Source organism: Rhinolophus hipposideros (assembly GCF_964194185.1).
Source record: "Rhinolophus hipposideros genome assembly, chromosome: 14".
NCBI classification, from domain to species: Eukaryota; Metazoa; Chordata; class Mammalia; order Chiroptera; family Rhinolophidae; genus Rhinolophus; species Rhinolophus hipposideros.
Window position 1 is genome coordinate 9,953,713 of NC_138060.1, and position 19,683 is coordinate 9,973,395.

General features: G+C 41.1%; 1 protein-coding gene across 3 annotated transcripts in view; it reads left to right on the forward strand.

Annotated features, from left to right (window-relative positions):
* PRICKLE2 (prickle planar cell polarity protein 2) overlaps positions 1–19,683 on the forward strand; it is a 333,453-nt gene that overhangs the window by 161,291 nt on the left and 152,479 nt on the right. The window contains exon 1 of one of the 3 annotated variants that reach the window (XM_081072620.1): positions 17,333–17,613. The exons of the other annotated variants lie outside the window; for them this stretch is intronic. The gene's annotated coding sequence lies outside the window, so the exon portion shown is untranslated. Of the gene's footprint in view, positions 1–17,332; positions 17,614–19,683 lie in introns of those variants that run through there. 3 annotated transcript variants of the gene reach the window in all.

Genomic DNA, 19,683 nt, shown 5'->3' on the forward strand with positions numbered 1-19,683 from the left:
GTTCAAGGAATGAATGAACTCAGTGAAATCTCACGATCTTCATTATTAAACATTCCATGTTAACTTATTTACTACTTGACTATTTACTTGTTGACTTGTTTGCTACTCGACTTTTCAGAAGGAGAAATACTCAGCAGGTATACAATCTTACTTGCAGTCTTTTGTCCACTCCTGTGGGGTAAGTCCTCTCTCACTGTACATCTTGTTCACTCTCACATTCCTAGGACCTGTCCCATGACCTGATATATAGTAGGTGCTCAATAAAGATTTCCTAAAAGGAAAAACAAAGAGCTCAGCAGTGGTTCCTGCATTAAGTTAGTGCTCTTCTCATTATCATCCCTTAATTACCCATCTAAACTATAGACACGTGGCTTAATTATGGACCTAAAATTATTTTTTATATAGCTATGTATTTTTTTTTAACATATTGCTCACCAGCTCTATTCTGAATTTTAATGTGGCTTTAGGGTCCTTAAAGACTATTATTTTCATTTTGAAAATAATAGAATAGTGCCTTCATGTTTATCTTATCCACATAGAAGGAACGGGGCACCTTCCTTTCTCAGTCTCAATAGGCTGCCCTCTGGTATCTGAGTGTACCTTAACTTTCCCCATCTGATCTCATTCTTTATCCACCCATTCTCTAGAACTGCATATTGTTAAGAAGAAGGGAAACAGCGCAAAACAGATACAAAATAATGTGTCCTATGTTAGTGTTCACTTTTTAAATATTCTAGACAAGAGTCATTTGTCATTGGGGCAAAAACCTTTTGATCCAAATAACAATATTTTAAGTTGGATTTACAAAATAAAAAATAAGACTGTTTTTGGTTTTTTATGGAAGGTGAATTGCTTTGCTATAATTATATCGTCTGATAGAAATTGACTCTCCGTTGTTCTCATCTACGTGCAATGCAAGTACGTATATCGACACTCCTACCTGTTAAGAGAATTTATTCCTTAATTCATCTGCACTCTTACCCTGGACTGGGATGACCTCCCATTTTTGTATTTGTGCTTTCCCTGTTTTGTTTGTTTGTTTTCCTGATGTGTGTGTGTGTCTGTGTGTGAGATTTTAATGCCTTGGGTTAGATCTCCAGCACTGCCTTCGAGCATGGCCAGGCTGAGTTTGACTTCAGTTCTAACAGGTAGAGTAGTGCCTTTTAGACAGAAGTTCTATGTTAGAGCAAAAAAGCCCCCGGAAAACTCACTTCTTGTATATATGTTACAGAAGTAATCTTTCTGTTGCGTGTGTAAAGTGAAGGAATAATTGTCACTTTGAGTGCTAAAGTACAGTTAATGTCATAGATACTTGATTATAATGAACTGAGGCTTTTATAAAATAAGCTCTTTAGCTCATTGTCAACTGAATTTTTTTCTTATTTTCAGTTGTAAGGAATAGTAACTTAGTAGGCCTTTAGTAACTACGTTTGGGTAATTAAAGGACAATTGTAAAAACGCACACTAACTTATTAGTAATCTGTTATACCAGCAAAGTGAGGTGAAAGGGTGAGACCAAGAGAGTGACTCACTGTTACTTCACATACTTTATATTTTAAAAGTTTGTATTACTTTTGTGATTTAAGTGACTAAAATAAAATATATGAAGAATTGAGAAAGTATATGACCTAAGCTTTTAAATAATAATGTGTGATTAAAGCTTATTATTTACCTTATATTTTCAAAATTCATTCTAAAGGTTACACTGTATCAGTCAAAATTTTTAAATGGAATTTGGTGCATGGATGGTTGGAGGTACTTTTGTTTTTTACTGCTTTCAGGATTCAAACTGTGTTCTTGTGGTATTTCCTTAGGGCACTGTAGTATTTTGTGATCTTGATCATTGATATAATTGTTCACGTTAAACAATGCTTTTCCTAACTAGCATATAAATATTTCTGTAGAAGAGAAATAAACAGAGTTGAGAGTCACTATTGTGGAGTTAAGGAGCAGGTACTCTGGAGCCAAACTGACTGGGTTCAACTTCTGGTTCGATTATATTCAAGGTCACGGTGTGACCTTGGGCTAGTTATCAGATCTCTGTGTGTTTAAATTTCCTCATCTGTGAGCTATATAACCATACTGCCTCCAAAGGGTGTTTGTAGGCAGTAAATGAGTTGATTTATGTAAAGTACTTTGAAGAATGCCTGACACTCGCAAACACTGTATCAGTTAGTTTATGCTACACAACAAAGCATTTTAAAACTTGGTAGCTTAGAACAATACTCATTTATTACTTCTCATGATACAGGTTGGCTGGCCAGTTCTTCCAGTCTGGGCCCCTTAGGCTGCGGCTGGATGGTCCAGGATAGCTTTGCTTACCTGTTTAGTGTGATGGTAGTAGGATGCTGGCAGCTGGGACTATGGCAGCTGGGCTTGTGGTCACAGGGTTTTCAACAGCAGCCGGAGGGCAGAGCCCAAGTGCACAACTACTTTTCAAGCCTCTACTTCCGTCATATGTGCTAATATTGCATTGGTCAAAGCAACTTCCAGAGCCAAGCCGAGAGTTAGTATGGTTACTCGAGAGCATGGGTACAGGCAGGGAAATTAGATCATTTTTGTAGACAGTCTACTTCAAGTACTATATAAGCATTTGTTGCTGCTATTACTACTATTATTATTATTAATATTAACTTTCCAAACATAAAGCTATTAAAAGTCAAGATATACTCAAGTAAAACTCTTGAGTATGTCTTCGGTTAGTCATTAGCATTTGCCATTTCTAAATATTGTGGGAGCCTCAAAAATTAATACTTGCAACAAGAGAGTTTTTACGAGGAGCTTATTCTGCAGGGCTGAAATTATTATTTTTGTTACAAACTGTAGCTGTCCCTACTGGTCTCCCTGGGAGCATTTTCAGGTTATAAAATACAGCGATTACTATGGTAATCATATTGCAAGTATAAAATGGCTTTGACCTAGTTGTTAAAATGCAGCATGTATTAAAATAAAGACTGTGAGCTTAAAGCTAAATGAACTCACAATAAAAACAGAAGAGCAAGTCCAAAGTGCTAAAGAGATCTTCAAAGGAAAGGAGGGCATTTGATAAAAAGGAGGCATTTTTCCTCATTCTCTCCACTTTCCCATAGGTGTGATGATCTCTGGGAAATGAAACCTGTCTCAGAAAGCATTTCTGTTCTCTGCTGGACTTGCAGGCAGAATTTTTTGTTTGTTTAAATAATGGGTGCTACCATTTGGGGAGCCACTTACTTTGTACCAGCCATGTGCTAGGTCTTTCAATCCACTATTTCAGTTTCTCATCATGACACCTCCCCAAAGTGGGAATTATTATTCTCTTTTGATAAACGAGGAAACGGAGGCACAGAGGGAGTAAATGACTTGCCCTAGCTTGGGAATTCCTGCCTCCAGAGGCTTGGATCACTGAGGACACGTGAATCAGGATACCTGAAACTTAAAAGAAATTGGTTACAATTACACGAATCTAACCATCAATCAGTAATGATTGTATGTTTGTACATTAACATATTTATTTATTCAAGAAGTATTGATTGTATGCCTATTGTGTGCCAGACAGCATGCTGAATGCTGTTACTTAACTGGGTACCTGTAAAGGTCTTCTGAGGTTGAGGCAGGCTTCCCTGATGTCCAGAATTCGACCTGGAAGATGAGTGGGCATTTCTCAGGAGTTGTGTTCCAGGTAGCAGGAGCAGTAAGAACAAGAAACCAGTAGACCTGCAATCGGTCAGCTTAGCTAGAGTGGAGGACAGTTTTGATAAAGTTGGCATTGTTAAGTAGGGTCTAAGTGACTCAGTTCCTTTACCTGAGGGCACTAGGAAGCTATACAGAGTTTTGAGCAGGGAATGACAAAGTCAGATGGATCGTTTAGCAAGATCATTCCAACCACAATATCTAAAATGGGATTGGGATGAGAAGGGAAGGGATGGGATGGGAGAAGAGGCATGATTTCTGGCGGTAAGACTGGCACAGCAGTCCAGGAAAAAAGAGGACAATGCCTCGATCGGGGCATGGCAGCAAGAATAGAAAAGTGAACAGTGTTCAGGGGCGTTTAGGAGCTGCTTGGATATAGAAGGAGCGGAAGGAGTTAAGGATGACATCTGGTGTCTGACGTAGGAGTCTGGGTAGATGGTTCTGCTGAGGAAGAAAACTTGGAAAAGGATGATGTATCTGTGGTAGATATGGTGATCTTATGCCTGGGGGACCTCCTGGTGGGGATACCCAGAAGGTAGTTAGACAGGGAGTCTCAAACTTCGGAGAGGTCTCTGAGCTGGAAAGGAGAGCTGAGTTGATCAGCACTCTCTGAGCTAGCTCCTCACTGCCCTCCCCATCCTCCTTCTCCTCTTTTGACTTTATTTTGCCTCCTAATACTTATCATCTTATTTGCTTATTGTCTTTCTCCACCACAATAGAATATAAGCTCCGTGAGGGCAAAGGATGTGTCTGTTTTGTTTGCTGCTACCTCCCCGGCGCCTAGAACAGCACCTGGTAATGAGTGAGTCAGTCTGCTGACAGAGGGTGATAGAGCCACTGGAGAAGAGGGGAGGGTTATCATCCCGCCCTCGGAGAACGGAGAGGCAAGCCCAGGACAGAATCTTGAAAGACATTGAAAGGAAGGACTCAGAAAGAGGAGCCTTCATAGAAAATAGAAGATGCCTCTTGCTCTGAAGCTTGAATGGCATTTAGAAATTTCAACTATCCAAAAAGAGTGGTTCTTGAGGACCTGATAATTTCAGGAAACAGAAGGCAGGATAGGGCTGAGTAGATGTGCTGTTTCTTTGTCTTTTTGTTGTTGTTGTTGTCCTTTTTCCTTTCCAGTAGTAGTAGTAGTAGTAGTAGTAGTAGTAGTAGTAGTAGTAGTAGTAGTAGTAGCAGCAGCAGTAATAATAATAATAATAATAATAATAATAATAATAATAATAATAATGAAAATCAGCCAAATACAAGCATGGCTTCAGAGCATAGGTGAAGAGGGGGATCTATCAGTACATTTAATTCAATAGGAGGCAAATTGATTTTATCTTTCAGGCCAGTTGGGACCATTTGGAAGGGGCTTTCATTCCAGCAGAACTGGGTTGAGGATGACTCTGAGTCTGTTCCAGGCCCAGCTGGAAAGAGTTCTGTGGTTATTTAATGGTATTTGCCATGGAAGCTGGACCTGGGTGGTAACATAGCTGGAAAACATTTCCACCCTCATCTAGAGAATTACTTACTATGAGTAACACTTTTCCAGAAACACTTATATTCCGTCTCTCACACTTAACCAAATGTAAATCTTGCCTTCCCAGGATTCTGGTACTCGGCTTGGTAACTCATGTTCCTGTTTCGTTTTATTGGCACAACTCACTAGAGAGTTAAATGAAGCCAGAGTGGAGGCTGACTTACTTTGTACCAGCCCGTGTGCTAGGTCTTTCATACAGCCTGATGATTTTTATACCACCCAGGAAAGCTGTGACTCCATTGCTTACAAGTCCAGGCTCCCGGTTTTCTCCGTCATTATTTGTTCTTTAGCATAGATAATTTTGAGACATAATTAAGCCCAGGCATTGCAATTATTAGAGTCATATTAATTGACCTGCTGATAATGACATAAGCTGGTGGGTAAATTCAGGTTCCAGGAGCTCTTACTTCTAGAATCCAAAGGAAGCCAATGGTAAAAGCTTTATACTACAAATAGATTTTTGTAAGCATTCCATTATTTTGAATTTTCAATTTCATAGCTAAGAGCAGTCTGGTCAGTACGGGTGAGTGATGCCTTTGGATGTAACTTATTTTAGTTAATAGCTTCTCTGTGCTCCTTTAGTTGCACTCTTCATTTTCCTAGAGGAAAGTTAGTTCTTGAAATTCTCTTGTTGCCTTTCTAGAGGAGGATAGAATATTTAATGGACAGTGCTAATGGAAAGCTTCCTTTTGGAAACCTCCCCCACTGGATCTCCTGACTCGAGCAGTAAACTCCAAACCCAGTAGCTGGAAACCTCAAGCTTCGGTTATTTGTTAGGCAGCAATAGAGGAGCAGCAAGAAAGGCTAAACTGCAAGGAGCATTGCGACTTTTTGGCTACCAGCTCCTAGTAACTGATTAGAGACTGGACGCTGAGAGTTAAGTGACTTAGGAGACGTCACCGTGACTTAAGTGTCATCGTCACCTATGAGAGTGATGTTATGTAAGTAATTATTGAAATGTAAATGGATCTTTTGAATGCTGGCATGTTGCTCCAAGTCGGTTCAATCGTAACGTGAATTTTGGCAGTAGTACGCAACACCTCTTCTCCCGTTGTATACTGGTGAGGGTAGGATCCGTGGCCATCAGTCAGCAATGATTTACAGTGAGCATGACACTGTTACAGGCACTGGGAGAAATTCAAAAGATCCTTCCCAGTGCTGACGTTTGCACGGGAGATGGGAGGGGAGAGAAGGAGCACACAAAATAACAGGCGGTCATTCAGGAATATTCAATGATAGACAGGACATAGTTTCTCGACAAGAGATGTCACAAAATGAAGAGGGTTTGGGGCAGCAGAATTAGCATGAGTGTGTCTGGTGATTTGGGGAAACTTGAAATTGCCCTCTGCACACAGTGGGGAGAGGCTTCATGAACAAGGAAGGATTTAGCAGGACCTTGGAGGATTGTGGGATCTAGGTTGTGTTGATTTTCTATTACTGCCTAACAAATTTAGCAGCATCAAACAACACGTACGGGTTTGAAGTTCAGGCTTGATGTGGCTGGCTTCTCTGCTCAGGTTCTTAGGAAGTGCAGTCAGCGTGTTGCCATCTGCACCCTCATCTTCCCCTCTTCTCCTCTTCCTGGCTCATTCGGGTTAGGGGCAGAATTCAGTTCTTTGTGGTGTGGGACCCAATCCTGTGACTCTGCTAATCGTCACTAGTGTCCCCCCCCTCAGCTTATAAAGGCAACGTTTAGGTCCTTGCCACATGGCCCCTCCATCTTTAAAGCCAGGGACTGGGAGTCTCCCTCACATCGAATGCCCCTCACCCTTTCCATCTGTGTACCCAGGAAGCTCCCAGTCTCTTTGAAGGGACCTAGGATTAGGTCAGACTCACTGAGGATCTCTTCATCGTCCACAGTTTTGGTGTGTCAGTTACGTCTGCAAAATCCCTTCACAGCAGCTCATACATTGATGTTTGATTGAAAAACCAGAAGAACGGCTGTGTGGTACCAATGTTGATTAGCCCTCTGAAACGCCTCTCTTTCCTGCCCCTCCTGGTCTCTTTGAAGCCCCCATAATTTTGTCCACACCATTGCATCTGCCTGACTGCTTATCTCCCCTTTTCCATATCAAGGATTCCTACTCATTCAAGACATGCTGCTCACATCACCTTCTGGTGTTGGTCCAATTCATTCACTCCACTGTTCCTGAGCACTTCTTCTTACCTCGGCTACATCACTCAGTGCATTCTTTTGTATGTGAGCATATAACATAGATCTGTCTCTCCCACCCAACTTTGAGTTTCTCTGGAGCGCGAACTCTGTCTTTTTTATAGCTGTGTCCCCAGAGCTGATTACTATAATGCCTTGTATATAGCAGGTGTAAAGTGACCGGGCGGATGGGTAAACGTATGAGCGTGTGACAAGTTTCCAGAAGTAAATTACGATCCGATCTCAGCTTCTTCTTTGCCCTCCTTCTGAATGGCTCTCATGACGGACCCAGCCGGACGTCCTCTACACGGTGGCCAGAGTGATCAGTTCGTGGGAGGACGTTAATCTCAGGGATCTGGAATCAGGACTGCCTGGGTGTGAGTCCCATCCCTGCCACTTACAAGCTGTGTTACTGGAGCAGGTTACTTAATTTTTCCTTGCCTCGGCTTCCCCCTCTGAAATGCAGGGATCAGCACAGTCTCTACTTCAGAGGGCTGTTGTAAGGATTCAGAGAGTTCATGGAAAGGCAGAACAGGAGAAAATTAACACTTCCATGTTCCAAATGCCTGACTAATGAACTTCCCAAGGACACTAGTGGATGCTGTTCAGCATGGCTGCGTGTGGCACTTTCTCCAAGATAAGACGCCTGAAAGTACAGGACCAAAAACTGTCTCCATGACCACCAAGAAAGGAGATGCCCAGATTTAGGCCTACAAAGTTAAAATGCTGATACCTACATCTCATATCCATACAAATTACCTCTTTAGAAATGCTCATAAGTGTTTGAGAGTCATCAGTTTCCCCTGTGAACTGGAAACTTTGCCTTTGCAATTTGGAAATAGCCAATCTGAGGTAATATAAATATTTCCATTTCTTCCCTTCCTCCCCCAAATGTAATTAAGAGGTTCTACTCAATCTTAAGGTATCATTTGTCATTTTTTAAAAACCTACTTGATGATATAATGGAGCAGTAATGAATATATTACTTTGGTTTTAAGAAGGCTTTAAAAATGCAAGTGTGGGCCCTGTCCCAAACATAATAAGTTTGAATTTCCATGGTTGGAGCACAGGAATCTGCAGAATTGACAACATCCCAGGTGGTTCTTATATAGACATAGTCCAGCATTTGGAAACTGATAGACTAGATGCTACATGGCATTAGGAAGCAGATTGAGGATCACAAATTTCTGCTCAAATAGAGGTAAGAGGCTGATTTAAAAAATAAAGAAATGAACAGACCTGCACTTAGAGCCAGAAACCCAACTGCCCAGATGTAGAGTAAAGCGGGGGTAATCTAGTGAGAGCTGTGTATAGGAAAAAGGAAACAAACAAACAAATAAACCCTAAACTTAAACAGATTTTGGTCAACAGCTCAGTGTGATTCAAATGAATATGATAATTGAATTACTGTGACAGGACATGAAAAGTATAAACCCTCTCTACCTTGTCCTGCAAATCATATTTAAAAGCTTCATTGTTACGAACATTTTCAAGCATACTGAAAAGTAGAAAGAATAGTACAATAATCCCTATATAATATACAATTATCAAAAGTTTGCTATATGTGCTTCATCTCTTTTTACTTTTGCTTAAATTCTCTCTCTCCCTCCCTTCCTTTTTCCTTCCCACCTTTGTTCTCTCTCCTTTTCTTATTTTCTTCCTAAGTATTTTAAAGCTAATTTCAGACATGTTACTTTAGCTTGACATTCCTAAACATGTTTCTCTAAAAAATATGGATGTTTTCTTACATGACCATATCTCACCTAACAGCACTGACAATAATTCCTTTTCTAATTTAACTGGGATGTCACATTGTGAGTAGCTGTCATGTTAGAGGCCTTGGAACCATGTCCCATGAGGAACAGTTAAGAGAAGTAGGTTGATAAGAAGACAAGACTTGGGTTTTTGAAGGATGCCAAGCAGGAGAGTTGGCTGGATTAGTAGTTCTGTGTGTTCCATACTGGTGGCGTGTTGGTTGTCAGCTCACTGTGCAGAAGAACTTAATTCAGGAGCCAGATGTCTGGTGATGAATTGAGCTGCTCAGGAATTTTCTCTCCTGGAAGGGTATAGTGTGAGACAAGGTTTATTTCTCTGATTTTATGAGTATTTATCAAGTGCTTGCTATGTTAGCTACTGAGAATGGCTGTGAAGGATAAGACAAATGCAGTCCCTTCCCTCATGGAGCTTCCAGTTCCTAGCACTGTTTCCCAAATGTGAAATGGTTTTGGATGGTACAGAGTAGTTCGTTAACTAACATTAGTTACACATAATTTTAAAAAATTATCTTTTCAGTCTTCTAAACTTTGTGAGTACGTCATGGAGGAGATCTCACTTGGGGGCTAGAGTTGCCACTTCTCTAAAACTTAATCATCTCCCTTTTTAGTGAAGAAAGAGCAACTTCCTGGTTACAGCCTTTGGCAGACCATGGTTTCTAAATAACGATTTTTTGAATAATGTATTAAACATATTTTAAAAAACAAGACAACAGGAAAATATTTAATACTTAAATATTTAAAACCAAAGTGATACTACAGATGATTTTAACTTTTGGTTTTTTCTTACCTGTTTTTGTTTTTCACTTTTTTTTTTTTTTTTTTTTTTTGCGTACAATAAAATTCAGTCTTAGGTTTACAGTTTCATGAGTTTTTATAAATGCAGGCATGTCACCACTCCCCCAATCAAGATACAGACCAGTTCTGTGACCTTCCAGATTGTTCTCATGCTATTTAATCCCACTTCCCATTTCAGCCTTGGGCAAATACTGATCTGCCTTCTGTTCCTATAATTTTGTGTTTTCTAGAATGACATGTAATGGAATAATACAATATGTAGCCTTTTCAGCCTGGCTTCTTTCACTTAGCATAATACATTTGAAATTCATCCATTCTATTGCATATATTCATTCTTTTAATTGCTGAATAGTATTCCATTGCGTGAATGTACCACACAATGTATGACAAGTCATGAACATGGTATTTAGGGAAAACATATTTGGTAGAAATTCTGAAGGTGAGATGCAAATGAGTGTGTTTTGGAGGAAAAAAGTAATCCGACCAATTTATGCATTAAAGAATTGTTTGTAGTAGGTCATCTTTTACTTTTTTTTTTTTGTTTTTTTACCCAAACCTTCAACAATGTATTTGACTGAAATATAAATAGGTTTCCTGTCCTCTTAAATCAGAACATGTTGGGGCCTCAAGGTAAACCTGGTAGTCTCCAGAACATTCTGTTCATACTCTCTCAGGTCATTCATTTTCACTCATTCATTCATTCATTCATTCATTCCCTTCATCCCTCTTTTTCACCCTCATTTCCCTTCTCCTCATTCTCATTCTCATATTCCCTTTCACTCTTTTTCTCTCTCCCCCATCCCTTCTCCCTAATATTTCATTGGAATTTATGTAACTGAATTAATTAGACCTATTTCTCAAGGAGTTGGTTTTCCATAAAATTCACTTTGCAGTTGGCATGACAGAGGAGCTGGCATATTAGTCAAATGCTACAATTTGTTCTTTGTATCTGAATCAGGCTGGGGTTGGGCTTCCTGCTTATCTGTTGTCCATTTAAACCATTCTGTCCTTTGCAATGAATGTGCCTGGATTCTTTGTGATTGGGCTGGGTGATGGTTGTGAGTGTTGATGGATTGGGTGTGGAAACGCTTAACGGGGACAGACCCTATCTCTTTAGTTAATGTTACAGAGTCCCCAGGATATAAAGTGTCTGTATGAAAATAAATAAGGTCTTTTCTTTTCCTTTCTTTGGCTGATGATATCTGTACCATTTAATAGAATAAAATGATAAAAATCTTTGTCCTTTCTTAAATAACTTAATGTCCTTTCTTAAATAACAGCAATGTTAATTGCTGTTCTATGTATTTATTCATTTTGTATTTCTGAAATATATTCACTTTATAGACATTTCTGTTGCCCAATGCATTTTAAATCCTCAAGCATACTCAAATTATATATGTTTATTGTAATCTTCTATGTATCTGGGGGTGGAGGGAGGTGCACTTTGTAGCTAAACAGGAGATCAAAGTCTGTTTAAATGTTCTCCATTTATTTAGTCAGTTTGCTGCAGAATACAAAGGCTGCTAAAGGATTTGAGTGCATATCTTAAAAGCTCATCAGAAATATTCTGAGCTATAATTTTTTTTTCTCTCTCTCAGCAACATTTCAGATATGGAGGTTCTCCTTGGTTGCCCCTGCTAGAGTTGCTGAATTTAAAATGCCACAGGAAGAAAGAAAGATCTGTTCTGTTTTTTCATCTGTGGAATGAGGGGGTTGGACTAGATGGGAGATGTCAAATTTATAGCACTAATGCTGTCTGTCACTCCTATCCATCTGCATGACAGACATCACTAATCAATCACAGCAAGCTTTCCTGCCATAATGTAGCCTCAGACTTCTTGACAAGTTAGCATTCCAGGAAGTTAATACTAATCAATCAATATTGGCCCAGAAATGAAATCTATTTGCCATTCTGAAACACGATGGTGTTTAATCTCTAGTGCAAACTTAAGATGGTTTCTAAAGGTTAGATCACCAATGCATGGTAGAAGGAAGAATATTATTGGAGGGCATGTACAGTTTCAAAAAGAGGTTTTGTAACCACTACATTTTATGCTGCTTGAAGGCAGGCATCGTGCTTTATTCATGTTTTCTTCATGTGTACCCAGCCTATAAGGCAAACCCCTGTTCGTAGTAGACTTTAGATAAATGTTTGTTAAATGGTAAATGAAGGAATGAGTGGAAAGCATGCTCTTGGCCAATTCTTTGTGCCCTAAGATGGCACAGTTCAGTGCTTCTTTCAAAAGGCAGGCACACCTCTTGCTGTTATTGAATTTTATCTACTTTAATTCAGGCCATTCCTGCAGATTGGCCAGATCGCTTTGTGTTGTAGTCCATAGAGCATTGGCAGAACCCAGCAACTTGGAACCATTGGTTGGACTTTATATATTTCTTCCCCATCCATCCTTTGGGTCATTCACAAACCTATTGAGTAATACTAAGGAGGGTCCATGTATTCCTTCCTCTGCTGGACTCTAAGTTCTTTCACCTTGGTTTGTGATTGGGAATCTGGAGATTGAATGATATAGATAGGAATTTTGTCATAGTTTTGGGATCTAACACTAGAGATAATCACATATTTGACATTTAATATATGTAGCCTTCATTAGGTATTTTGGGGGAATTATGTTTTAAGTTCCTTCATGGAAAGAACCAGATCTGATAACTCTTTATTTTGGTAGAATGATAATGTGCCTTTTTCAAGGTCGATACTAAGTACATTTCACATTCCTCAAGGTAGTTTCATGAAAACAGGCTGAAGCCTGTCTTCTTCAGCTTGTAGGAGAAAATCGCCTTTACAGAAATGGGGCCGGACTCCGAAGGTTGCCAGTTCGATTCCCACATGGGCCAGTGGGCTCTCAACCACAAGGTTGCCAGTTCAATTCCTCAAGTTCCTCGAGGGATGGTGGGCTGTGCCCCCTGCAAATAAGATTGAACACGGCATCTTGAGCTGAGCTGCCTCCCGGAGGCTCAGTTGGTTGGAGCGCGTCCTCTCAACCACAAGGTTGCCAGCTCGATTCCGACTCCCACAAGGGATGGTGGGCTGTGCCCCCTGCAACTAGCATCGGCAACTGGACCTGGAGCTGAGCTGCGCCCTCCACAACTAAGACTGAAAGGACAACAACTTGAAGCTGAATGGCACCCTCCACAACTAAGATTGAAAGGACAACAACTTGACTTGGAAAAAAGTCCTAGAAGTACACACTGTTCCCCAATAAAGTCCTGTTCCCCTTCCCCAATAAAATCTTTAAAAAACAAACAAACAAAAAAAACCAGAAAGCATTTTTTCCACCAAGGCACTGCATTTCATCTAATAGTAATACTAGTCACCCATTTAGTAAAAATCAATGTGTAGGCTGTGCATTCTGCTAAATGCTTTATATATATTATCCCTAAGCCTCAAATCAACCCCAAGACTAGTGATGTGAATTCCATTTTTCAGATGAGATGAATGAAGCTTAGAGAAGTTACGTAACTTGGCCCAAATCACAAGATAATAAGTGGCAATACTGGGATTTAAAGCCTCACTGATCTCTAAAGTGTTTTCTCCTGAAGATACCAGCTCTCTCCATGCAGATGCCACCTCCTCTGGAAGCCTTCCCTGGGATACCACCTCTCCTGCAAGGATGGTTCAAATGCTCTTCCTCTGTGTTTTCACAGCAGTTTATACGCCCTTATTAGGACTCTCTTCATCCTAATGTCTGTCTGCTGCCTTCACCACCAGAGTAAGATTCTTGAGAACAAGGGCTTTTTTTCCCTCTTTCTTTCTTTTTCTTTTTTTTTTCTGTCTGCCACTTTTGTTTGATGGCTGAATAAATACTTATTTCCTAGGAGATCTCTTTCACTTTGCTTTGGGGCATGGGTATCATATATACTGTACAGCTAGGCCTTCAAGAACCTACTATAGTTCAGAATTCATTAAATTGGGGGATGAAAGATTTGGGGAAATATAGTCCAGCTCTAAATGTGGAATGGAGAGTTGTCTCTATTCTATACCACTTAACGTACTTTCTGCTTACCTTTGTCATTGTATTCTTAAACTACTTCATTTTTCCTCTTCAGTTTTTTTATTAACTGTATGTTTATGAATAATTAATACATGCAGATGTTCTTATGTTTATTAATCCTGTTTAAAATGCCCTATGCTTCTTGAATCTAAGGATTTATGAGTTTTATAAATTCTAGAAAATTCTCAGCCATTTTGCTGCTCCTCGATTTCTCTATTCTCTCCCAGTGGGACTCCTAATAGACATGTGTTGCGTCTTCACAGTCTATCTTTCATCTCTATTAACCTTTCTTTCATATCTTTCAAGTCTTTATCCCATTGTACTTCATTTTGTGTAATGTCCTGAGATCTCTATTTCTCTCTTCAGCAGTAAGTAACCTTCGGTTTAACTTATCCATTGAGTTTTTAATTTTAATGAACCTCTGGGAGAGATAGGCATCATTTCCTATTCTTTTTTAGAGTTTCAATTCTAGCTTTAATGTTTTTAATCGTTTGAAACTTTATTTCATGTTCTTTTTCAGAAGGTTGTTTTAGGACCTCTGACTGAGCCTCTGATGCTCACATTTGTTGGTTTGTGACTTGTCCGTTTCCTGCGTGTTATTAATATGCTATGGGAAGCTCACGCTTTGCACGCCCAGTTGTAGCCTGGATTACGGAACTGGCTCTCCAGGGTAATTTTTCACTTGCTTCTGTGAGGCATTCTTGGCGTATCATGGATAGGACCGGACCAATTTTTATATTAATTTCTCAGGTACAGCTTCCTGATTCTGACTTTTGTTATTAGTACTCCACTCTCAAGAAAGGCATAGGCCTAGGGTTTCTAATTCTCAGCTTAAATAGTTCCCTCCTACTCAGAACACAGGTAGAGACAGACAACTTTTGTTGGGTTGGGTGATGATATTTCTGATCTATGAGTTCACTGAGGGTGCAGTCCTCAGTGAATATTCCTGGTTTTTCTCACAAGGTCTCCTAAGGGCATCCTGTTTCTCCTCGCCCCAGGGCCTTTGCTCCTCTTTTCCACAGGCATTAAAACCCCAGCCCCTAAGGAACCAAGACAAACATTTCCCCTGCTGCCAACCGCCTTCTCCTCTACCTGAGAGCCACAGCATGAGTTTGCATGCTTACCATCCTTGTTTTCAGTTACTTTATTTCTACCACATGGGAAATTTCCTTTCTTTATTGTAAGTCAGCTAAGCACTTAAAAGAATTTTTATTGTATTTTATCTATCGTGTCTAAGTGTTTGAAGGGTTGTCTAAGGGTTGGAATTTTCAGGCTGTCATCGTTTGCCATCTTGCCAGAACTGGGAGTTTATTACAATTCTCAAGGTAAAATATTTAAATAATACACAAAGATATATGATGAAATATTAGTCTCCTTCCCACCTTAGACCTACCTGGTTCTCAAACCACCTTGCTAGATAGAATAACCTTTATCATTTTCTTAGGCATAGTTCTGGAAGCATTTTATGCATGTACAGCATGTGTACACAATACATGAATATTGATTTAAGTAAGCATGGATATAGTTTACCTTCTGCACTGTACTTAGCAATGTATTTTAGAGTTCATTGTTTATTAGTGCACTTAGCTCTGCCTCTTTCTTTTCTCATGACTCTATGGTATTCCATCAGATGGATGTATCATAATTTAACCATTTCCCCTATTTTATCAGATCATTATTTTCAGTTATTTTGATATTATCAACTATCCCGCCACCAACATGTCTGTTTGATCAACATGACTAAATCGTCATTTAACAAAATTCTCTTTGTCGGTTCTCTCTTCTTCCCCACCCTGTAATCTTTAATTTTACGTGTCAACTTGACTGGTCTAAGGGATACCTAGAGAGCTGGAAAACAAGATTTTGGGGTGGGTGTGTCTGTGAGGATGTCCCCGGAAGAGATTGGCATGTCAATCAGATTTCCTAAAGAAGATCACACTACCCAGTGTGGGAGGGCATCATTCAACGTGTGGAGGGCCTGAAGAGAACAAAAAGGCAGAGGAAGCTTCCATTTGCTCTCCCTGCCTGCCCTGCGACAGTCAGGTTCTGCTGCCCTACACACTGGCACTCCTGCTTCTTGGGCTTTTGGACTGAGACCGGTATTTATACCACTTACACCCAATTCTCAGGCCTTTGCACTTGGGCTTAATTATACCACCCGTGTTCTTGGTTCTCCAGTTTGTAGGATACAGACTGTGGAACTTCTCAGCCTCCATAACCATGTGAGTCAATTCCTATATTAATCTCCTAATGTCTCTATCTCCATCTATCTCTCTCTCTCTATCTCCTATTGGCTCTATTTCTCTGGAACTCCCACCCCCATTATGAGTCTTTTGTGGATCTTATCCTTCGTTGGTGACCTCAGTGCCTTGCATAGGGCCTGGCACTGAGTTAGCACTTTATTTATATCTGTTTAATGAATGACTGTATACTCACCAAGAAGACAAACCAGCATTTTACCAGCTCCAACTTGCAGCAAATAGAGTTTGATTTCGGTAATAACAACAACTATTGATATTCAGTAGACTACAGCTATTGACTGAGCTCCTCCTCTCACCCAGACATGAGCTAATGCAATCTTTACAGCAACCCCTCTGTGAGATGGGAGATTTCATGATCATCCTTTACAGACAGGGAAACTGAGACACACGTTATACACCTAGTGAGAGACGGAGGCCATATTTGAACAGTCTTGTCTGGAATCAACACCTGGTCTCTTGAACGTTGTATCTTAATTAGCAGTGGTATTGTCACAGCTAACAGAGGACATATGTCATTGTTCATGTGTTTGTTCATTCATTCATTCATTCATTCATTCAATCCACAAGTATTTACTGAGAATTCACGATGTTCCAGTCGGAATGATACAGTGTGATGACTGATGAAAATATCCTTGCTCTGGTGGAATTTACAGTGTAAAGGGAGAGACAAATAATGCAAAACAAGTGAAAGTGTGATGAGTGCCTGGAAGAGCGGAATAATGGGGAGAGGTGTAGAACAGCATAGCTTGGGAGCTGTTCTCAGGACTAGAGGGTCTCCAGCATGAGTGAAGAACTGGATGAGCCTTGAAGGATGAGTGAGTTCTGGGGAGATGGACAGGAGGGATGAAGGCCAAGGGTCCAGCATATCAGGCCTTCCTCATGTGCTCTTGACAGTATACTCCTAATCTTGCTCTTTAGCCACTGGCAGCTCGCAGGACCTCTGCAGCAAGGGCCAGAGAGCCTGTGCCCTTGTGCTTCCGAAAGATGGCTGAACACCCCCTTCCCTGCCCCCACCATCAGCCTTTTCTAATTTTAAAGCAGTAGCTCCCTTGATTGAAATCTCAATTTGGGAACAGGCCTCCGATTGGCCTGTGGCTCAGCATTTTCACCAATAAGCGGAGCGGTAGGTGGGGAGGCGTCCCTTTAAGCAGCCGGGAGGCAGCCCGGAGAGCTTGGAGCTTCTCTCCCCAGGACCTGAGAGGTTTTTCTGGATCTGGAGCTGTGTTCCGAGCAGCTGCCACCGCCCTGGGAATGTCACCCCCCTTGCACGGAGCCCCTGCAGGGCCCTCTCTGGCTTTGGGCAGTTGGCGGCCGACGCCCCGCTGGGCTTCTTAGCCGCAGCCGCACCCCCTGCCGCTTCCCGGCTCCCTCCACGTTCCCTGGCGGCGGAGGCGCCGCGGCGGCGAGCAATGCAGGGCTGAGCCGGGTAAGTGGCCCCCGCGGCCGGGGTGCACGGAGGGGGCGCTGGGGCGCATTTGCTTCTGGTTTTCACAAGCCTCCCGGGGAAAGGGGGACCTTGACCTGGGAAACTAACCTATAGGAGAGATGCTCCTTGTCACACAGACACTGGGGAGGTCCTGAGCTCTGGGAGGAGACCTAGACCTAGGGATCGTTTTGGTCCGAGTGTCTGCCAGCTTTTGCGCAGCCACTTTAGTAACCAATTATAGTAGCAATGATATAATCAGAAGGAGGGGATAATGTTATTGTAATAAGACTTTTTCAGGGGAGACATTGAAACTTCCCAGAACTTGCTTTTTAATGTCTTTATTCTCTGACAATTCATTTCTCTCTAATGTTTAAAACGTATGCGTTGCTAATGACCTACTTATTTATTTTCCTTACACTTTCAAAAATATTTTTAATGTCTTCAGGAAGGTCTACTTTAAAAAATTGTTTACTTCTCCCCACACACCTTATTGCTTATTCTCCTAGAACTTTCCAAATGCATTCCATTTCTCCTTGGTGGATTTCTGTAATTAAGCAGCTCTGGATTTGTCCGTTTATTCTCTCGAATTAGGGGTGGAGGTGGGGGGAGACACCCCGCCTCCTGACCTTCCTAGCTGTATGTTAGGGAGTCTATAGGATGAGAAAGCTGATGGGGGTCGGGGCCCTTAATTAGAACCTTGCTTTCCCAGGTTTCCAGATGCTGGGAGAGTCAGGCCTTGGTCAGCACTGAGATCATGCAAATATGGGGTATCTGGGCAGCTGTATGTTGGGAAATTTTAAAACCAAAATAATCGTTAGGGGTTGGAAGGTTATTTTGGACTTTCAGCTTCCTCCCTCTCCCTCTTCAGTCTGCTCACTTGTGTGTACCTAAGCAAGAAGTTGAGATCCTAATGCAGTCAGAGGGTTTGTTGTTGTTTTTTAAAGATGGGGCAGTTGGAAATTAATACCTTCCAAAATGGGAGCCAAGTCTGATGCATAGATTGCCAAACTCCATTTCCACCCATATGAAATTATTTTGGCTTTTAACGGCCCTCATTTTGCTGGGCTGGCTGACCTTTATTTACACATGTTTAGGTGGTGTGAATCATTTGTATACTTTGGGTTCCCTGCTTTCTGCAAACAGATGTTTTTATCTGTGCAACTCGTTGAGTAATTAGAGAGATGGACATAGCCCTGTATGTACAGGCAGAACAAATACCACTTGGGGAGGATTTGGGCCTTTCCTGTTCAAATCATCAATTGCCAAATCTTCCCAGCCCTTGAGCAATTCAGATAAAGGTGTCAAGTGAGCCTAGCAGTGAAGAATTTATATGTACAGCTAATTCTGCTCCTTCTACAATAAAACATCTTCCCGTGGGGCCAAAAGTGGGGGGAGGGAGGCTTATAAAAATGACCTTGTGTTCTCAGTCACTGACGACCCAGCCCCCCTGGATTTCTGAGAACCTGCCAGGAGAAAGTGTTGACTGGATGGAAGTTACAAGAAACGCAGAACAGGAATCAGTACAAGCCCTCCTTGAGCGACTTTCATTTCTGTTTGGAGGAAAGGAACACTTTGTTAGAATAACAAACCGTGGCTGCTTTTCAAGAGCAGAAAACGGTTCTTGTTCTGAAGGCAGATTCGTTTTAAGAGTGTGAATCATTTGGTTTAGTTTCCCCCCCCTTTTTTTTTTCTTTTGCGGTGGAGGCTTGGAGATGATTAAACGTCCTGTCTGCAGGAAATTACCAGGAGATTTGAGTATTTTCCTGAATCAGCCTCAGATGGTACACAGCTTTGGGTGTAATACAAGAAAACTCTGTTACTAGGCAGTCCTTCTGCGGTGATACACTCAGCCTCTCTCAGTCTTTCAAGGTTCTCCATCAACAAGCCTTTTATTTTTTATTTTTGGGCTTCCATTTAAGAAACTGAAATAACTCTCTCATTCCCTTCAGGAGCTTTTTAAGATGGAAATTATTTTCGAGACAGTTTTATCGTGCCCACTTCCCCACTGGTCTCCTCCCACTAGCCTCAGCAGGAAAAGCTCTTGGCTCCTTTTCCCAAGATTTCCTTTAA